At 36.9% G+C, this 7,265-nt stretch overlaps 1 non-coding gene across 1 annotated transcript; it reads right to left on the bottom strand.

Moving 5' to 3' along the window:
• Nucleotides 1–3,578: 3,578 nt before the first annotated feature.
• LOC121147618 lies at nt 3,579–3,686 on the bottom strand. Its single transcript, XR_005882436.1, has one exon. It is a non-coding gene; the product is annotated as a U6 spliceosomal RNA (small nuclear RNA).
• Nucleotides 3,687–7,265: the final 3,579 nt, after the last annotated feature.

Below are 7,265 nucleotides of genomic sequence, written 5' to 3'. Positions count from 1 at the left end.
GATTCAGCTTTAACAACCTACGTAATTAAAATACTATTCTAGATTGAGGCAAGTTTACATAAATGCTATGTTAAATTGCTCCCGCATACATATTCAGAACAATTTTTCACATTATACATACGCATAGATGCACAGAACTGGGTTAAAAAATTCAGATTTTTTCTATTTCTAATATGTATATTTCATCTGTTTTTTTCTATTGAGTATCATAGCACTGTAAGTGCATGGTTCTCTCCATGAATTCATAGAACCAATTTGCTCTCTTCCTTGAATAAGAAGAGGCTGTATGATTGCTTCCCATCATTCAACATGATTATTCAACATTTTGGACAATTTCCCAATGTCTGTAGTTGCGAATATGCCTCGTATTTATCTCTTTCACATTTCTTTCTGAAAACCATATGAGGAAGGTCTTGAGCCAAATGCAAGGGAGGGTATCAACTGCTGCAGCACTACTAACACATCCAGATAAACTTGGCAGTGGACGAGAAGCTGGCAAAGAGAATGAGGGAGACACCTGTTCCCAGAGTGGTGCCTGTTCCCTATCAAGCAGAAGACAGTGGGCACAACTCCTGCTTTTCACATTCTCTGAGTGTCCAGAATTGGACAGAATTCAAACTTCTGGAAAAATAAAATTTGAACATTTTAAAATCAATGAATTGTGTGCAGAATATGTCTAGGTGCATTAATAATGGAAAGATCAGGGTAATTTTATAAATTATATTCACAATTTGTTTCAGACAATATGTGCATTTGAGTGATTGCTGTAGTTGATGTATTAAATACATTTGGTTGAAACACGGTTACCCATCTGAGGACAGAATATGAATTTTAGTAAAGTGCATACTGCATGGAATAGAGCCCATTTGATGACACTTAGCAAAGCAAAGGCAATTAATAATATATCAGACTGTTAGTTATTTCCATTGATGCAAATCCGATCTCATAGCTTGTAAAAAGGGTCATTAAAATCATATTTAAGCCACTGTTTACTTTAAATAAAAATGTGTTATCCCTTTGTTCACTGAAATCACCTCATCATATTAATACAAAGGTATGTGGATTAACGTGAAATAATTGAATATCATAGTGTTCGATTCTTTCTCTGATTGCATCCATATTATCTTTGATAGAATTTTTTCATTGTTAATAACATTGTATCATGTGATACAGTTTTATAGGCACTGGGATTCCCTCCACCCCTCCCACTACCCTACCCCCATGGTGGATTCCTCCACCTTGCTGCATAATCATGGTTCAAGTTCAGTTGGGATTCCTTCATTGCAAGCATATACCTAGCATAGAGTCCAGCATCTTATTGTCCAGATAAGTTCAGCAGCTTCTAGGGGAGACCTTCTCTGGTCTGAAGGTAGAGCTAACAGAGTAAAGTCCCGGTCAGTTAAAAGCCCCAACAAAACATCAGCAACAAATACAATGTTATGGAATTGATGGACATAGTATTGAGTAAACAATATGTTAAAAATAATGCAAGTTCAATTTTGCACAACACATGGGTTGAGACAGTGTTAATGACAGGTTCAAAAACAAATAAACAAACAAACAAACAAAAATTACTGGTTAAATTAAGGCAAACATGTGGTATCTAACCTTTTGGGATTCACTCATTTCCCTTAGCATTATAGTTTCCAGTTGGGCCCATTTAGTCACAAAGAACTGCATTTTTTTTAAATTATTTATTTATTTATTTATTTATTTTTATTGGAAAGGTGGATATACAGAGAGGAGAGACAGAGAGGAAGATCTTCCATCCGATGATTCACTCCCCAAGAGAGCGCAACGGCCGATGCTATGCCAGTCAGAAGCCAGGAGACTCTTCCGGGTCTCCCACGTGGGTGCAGGGTCCCAAAGCTTTGGGCCGTCCTCAACTGCTTTCCCAGGCCACAGGCAGGGAGCTGGAAGGGAAGTGGGGCTGCCGGGATTAGAACTGGCGCCCATATGGGATCCTGGGCGTGCGAGGCGAGGACCTTAACCACTTGCGCCACCGCGCCGGGTCCCATTTTGTTTTTTTTTTTTTTTTTTTTTTTTAATAGCTGAGTAGTATTCCATGGAGTAGATGAACCAAAGCTTTCTTATCCAATCTTCTGCTGATGGGCATTTCGGTTGCTTCCATGTTTTAGCAATTACTGATTGTGCTGCTATGAACATAGGAATATATCCAAAACACCTGTTTCGTGACAAACCAACATGCACCCCTTTGATAGAATTTAACTCCTATCTACCCAGTCAGAATCCATCATATTGACCAATTCGCTTCTTCGAATTGTTCGTCAACACAAATCTCCTGTAAATGCTTTTCAGAACCTAAACTCTGCAGTTTCTCAAAATGAATTGACTTTGCTGCAGCTTTTTAATTTGCCTGTTGTTTTCAGTAACACTATCTCTGGTGTTGTACATACAAAGCACTTTTTTAGATTATAGGGACGAAATAACTCTTTTAATTACTTCAAGCAAATAAAAGATATACACTAATTTTAATTCCAGGATAAAGTATTAACATACGTATTCCAATTGTTTCTAAAGATAAACCACAATTGCAAATATGAGTATTGCAAATATGGAATAAACGATTTTTGAAAAGCATCTATAAATAGGTAAATCTGGTGTATGTTTGTATTAATAGGGGGATAAAAATACATAAATAGGACTTATACAATGTTTTTACACTTTTGATTATTCAAGATCAACCGAGACAGACCCAATCACTTAAGCATATATGAGCACTGTTCCACTGATCTCTCAAGGATTGCTAAAGTGGCAGACGTGCAACAAGAGGCATTTGGAGGCTTTTCTACAGGCAGGTTGATGTAAGTGGCTCTGACTCTTACAGAGAATTTTGCTTTTGTGATCTAATACCTGTGATGATACCCTTGAGGAACCAACATGATAACAGGCCCTACCCTATTATAAATACTTCCTAGGACCATGTGTTAGGGAAATATGAGTAAGGAGAATAATCTCCTTCACTTGGCCTTAATATGACAACACAACAATACTTTTTCTTTTTTTTTTTAAGAGGGTTAAGAAAATTATAGAACGTATGAGTTATATCTAAAATATCAGTCCAAGTTGAGAAGTTGCAGGGGATCACTGTCATTCACTAGGATGAGAAGGAGGGTACCGGGTACATGAGAAGAGCTCTGGAGATACCCATAGAAAACAAGGGCTGATCCTGATGCATAAGCCTGGAAGAAGGCCGTGTTTCTTGGACTTTTGAGCCTTCAATTTAACCTGATTTTTTTCAATCATTTAATTTATTTTTAAATATATGCAAGAGCTCTTCCAAAACAAATCACCCAAAATGCTGTGGTTTAAACATTCTAGAAGCTTGTTTTTCTTTCACAAACATGCAGGTCAAACTGTCAGAAGACTTGGTTTTATATATTCCTCCAAGTATCTTGGTTATACACAGGAACTTTCCCATCCATCAACCCCTATGGTGGGTAGCATGTTGACAAATATTTGATGGCCAACACTTCAAGTGCAATTGTAACTGATAATATTTTATATTTTACTTACATTAGGAAAGACTGAGCAAAAGGAAACATTGATGATGCATGTTACAGCTTGAATTGCTCCATGGCACGAATAACATTCTTTGCACAGGGGCCATGCTGATCTTCTCTGTCTCATTCCAGTTTTAGTTTATGTGCTGCTGAAGTGAGCACATAGTATGAATAATTTTCTTTGCTGAACCGGGTGGCACATACTAAAGTGCTGTATATTCATTTTCTTCTGCTATTCACAATGGTAAAGCTACAAGTGTAATATACTTCAAAGTTTAAGCTGCGTTAGTAACATTTTCTGCATTATTATTTTAATCGCAGACAGCAAGCAACAAAGCAATGCAAACTTATTTGTGACATTTTCTGCATTCTGTGATTTGAACAACTCTATTTCAAATTACATTCAATGGGGCATCTCTAAATACAGAACAGTGGAGAGACAGGCAGCAGCCTGGCATTTCCCTCAATAGAATCTTAAGATCATAGACAACATTCACATGTGCTAAAACATTACAAAAATGGTGCCTTTTAAAAATTTATTTTGTTGTTTCATGATATTGTTCTATAGGCTCTGGAAGCATTTTTCACCTTAAACATATATATTGTATATATATAAAACTTTTAAAAATGCTTACATTTAGCAATTATCTCACATTTTTATAAGTCTCTCAAGCAGTTCTTAAAAGCCAGGAAAAGCTGGCCCTTACCTCTTACTTCCTGTTGTGTATCTTGATTTCTCAGTTGTTTTGTGAAAGCTTGTTCCACAGCAACTCATTTGAATTATATATGTAGAAACAAACAAACAAAAAAAGACAAAATGGAGAACAAGGCATTTTCTTGTTTGGAAGCCATAAAGAATTTATGCCATCACTTTTTTGTATAATACTGGTGAATGTTTTGCCTAAGGTTGTTTCCGAGAAAATAAAAGAAATGCAGCTTCTATTCTCTAAATTGCTTAAAGAAAAAGTGTAGACTAGATCTTGTGAAGAAGCAACAACCATCTTCCTTTGTCATTCTCCCATAACTTGGTGTTCCTTATTATTTTCAGGAACATGATAAATTCACATCATTTTTCCAAGGTCATCAAAATGTAAGCTCACACATTCTTATCTTTTACTATATTGAAAATAATGTATCTCTAGATGCTTCTCATTTTTCTGCCTTTGTTCAAACTATGACTCTCGTTGATCCAATTACACATAAGAAAGTAAAAAAAGTAATTTGCTATCCTATGTATAGCATATGCATGTAACGGTAACATGATACCATTACATTGTGAAAGTAAAACAAAACACATGATTGAAACACACATTCAGAGGAAGAAATGAATAGCTTATATGTTGTTTGTGAATACATAGATGTGCCCAAATCCACTGATGCAAGCTAAAATTGTCTGCCCTTTCCTGGAAATAAATCCAACTTAGGTGCCAGCTTCTACTACTTGGAAAGATTTCTCCATAATGGTACTAGACAGCCAGAGCTGTCACTCTGCTTTGGCCTTCCTTCTCTAATCATCTGTCTTAGATCAGAGGTGGGTATTAGATCACTGTTAAGAATGCCCAGTGTTGAAAGTTCACTGATTATTGGCATATAATGTGAGTCTCAGTGTTGCTTTAGATATTGAAAATCAGTATCGGTTTTTAAAATTACATCAACATTGGGCCCGGCGCGGTGGCGCAAGTGGTTAAGGTCCTCGCCTTGCACGCCCAGGATCCCATATGGGTGCCAGTTCTATCCCGGCAGCCCCACTTCCCTTCCAACTCCCTGCCTGTGGCCCGGGAAAGCAGTCGAGGACGGCCCAAAGCTTTGGGACCCTGCACCCGCGTGGGAGACCCAGAAGAGGCTCCTGGCTTCAGATCAGCATAGCAAAGGCCGTTGTGCTCACTTGGGGAGTGAATCATTGGATGGAAGATCTTCCTCTCTGTCTCTCCTCTCTGCATATCCGCCTTTCCAATAAAAAAATAATAAAAATAAATCTTTAAAAAAAATTACATCAACATCCACCCAACCTTAATATTAGAAACCTAATTTCCTATTTCTTACATTGAAAATGATTGTTGAGGTCCAGGTGTGGTAACCTACTGGCTAAAGTCCATACTTTGTACTTGCCGGTATCCCATGTGGGCACTGGTTCGTGTCACTGGGGTTGTGTCTGAAATTTTGGGGTGTTATTTACATTCTTGACCTTGAAATGAAAATTTCCACTAAAATGCATTATAGCAAAAGAAAATATTAACAGGAATATCAGTGTCCCTGAAAATAATAGTGGTGTTGACCAGATGTGTTTAGCCATTTGGCATTCGCAACATCAGTAAAAGAATTGCATATTCAAATTATGTATGTTAAAATATTTAAATGACCCCCCCCAAATTATAGGTAAGTGAAAATGTTTCATTGCCTATCATTTACATTTGGAGAATATTTTAGTTTAAATCCAATTGTGAGATGGAGTTCAACTCTGTTTGTGTAATTACAGAGCAGTGGGGCATCTAATTAAAGACTTTCAGTGGGAGGAAGTAATGCAAGCTGGTAGTGATGAGGTGCTTTTAAGGACAGATGGAAAAGTGAGGCATACATAGAAATCAGTTTAAATGGCAATGCTTTTTCTTGGGTATTGAAAAGCAAAAAAAATTGTATATCTATATCTATATATTTACATATATATAGCTTTTTTTAAAATAAAAGTGGAAAAAGAGCTAGCAGATATAAATGACAGAACCCAAGAAATGACAGTCTGCAGGGTTTCTATTTTTAATGTATTTCACCAAATATGTTTTTGTTTAAAAAAAGTATTAGCTTAGAGATAGGTCAATTTTCTTAGTTTCATTAATCACTTTCATATAAAATGTACATATAAAATGTTGTGTCAAACACTTTAAATTATAAGCAATATTTAAAAAAGAAAAAAACATAAAAATTCATTGTGATACTTTATTTTATATGTCAATTGCATTGGGTCATAGGATACACTGATATTTGTATTAACATTATCTGCCCTGTTTCTATAAAGTTATCTCAGAAGAAATAACTGTTTTAATGAGTCAAATGAGTAGAACTCATTGCCCTTCCTAGTATGTGTGGTGTGCCATTATCAGCTCCATTGAAGACTTGAATAGCATAAATGGTAGAACTTTACTTAAGAAGAAAGACTTGGGCCTGGCATGGTATTCTAGTGGCTAAAGCCCTCTTCTCGTATGCACCTGGATCCTGTATGGATGCCAGTTCTAAAAAAATCCTGTTAGCCCCAATTGCCAGTTAGCTCCCTGCTTGTGACCTGGAAAAGCACCTGAGGTCTGCCTAAAGCCTTGGGACCCTACATCTGCATGGGAGACCCACAAGAGGCTCCTGGCTCTTGGTTTCATATGGGCTCAGTTCTGGTCTTTGTGACTACCTGGGGAAGCAGAGCAGCGAATGGAATAGCCTCCTCTCTGTATATCTGACTTTCCAATAAAAATGAATAAATCTTAAAAAAAAGTAGATAAATTTCCCCTATCTGGGCACTTGTGGAAAGGGATATCAACAAGTGCCTGATTGTATCTTTCTGACTCCCAGTTGGATTAATCATGAATTTGGGAATTTCCAGCCTACATACTCACAGGGGCTAATTTGGTACAATAAGCACGTGGATGAATCTCCCACTGGCTTTTCTTGCTCTCCCTCCCCATCCCCCCAGACCATAGCACACTATTCTGTAAAGTTTCATTTTTATATAGATTTGAATTATGTCTTATCCCTTGTACT

This window comes from Ochotona curzoniae, unplaced genomic scaffold (genome assembly GCF_017591425.1).
Source record: "Ochotona curzoniae isolate NIBS_2020 unplaced genomic scaffold, NIBS_Ocur_1.0 scaffold_4506, whole genome shotgun sequence".
Lineage (NCBI taxonomy): Eukaryota > Metazoa > Chordata > Mammalia > Lagomorpha > Ochotonidae > Ochotona > Ochotona curzoniae.
The sequence above is the reverse complement of the archived record's forward strand: the minus strand, read 5'-3'. Positions and strand labels throughout refer to the sequence as shown.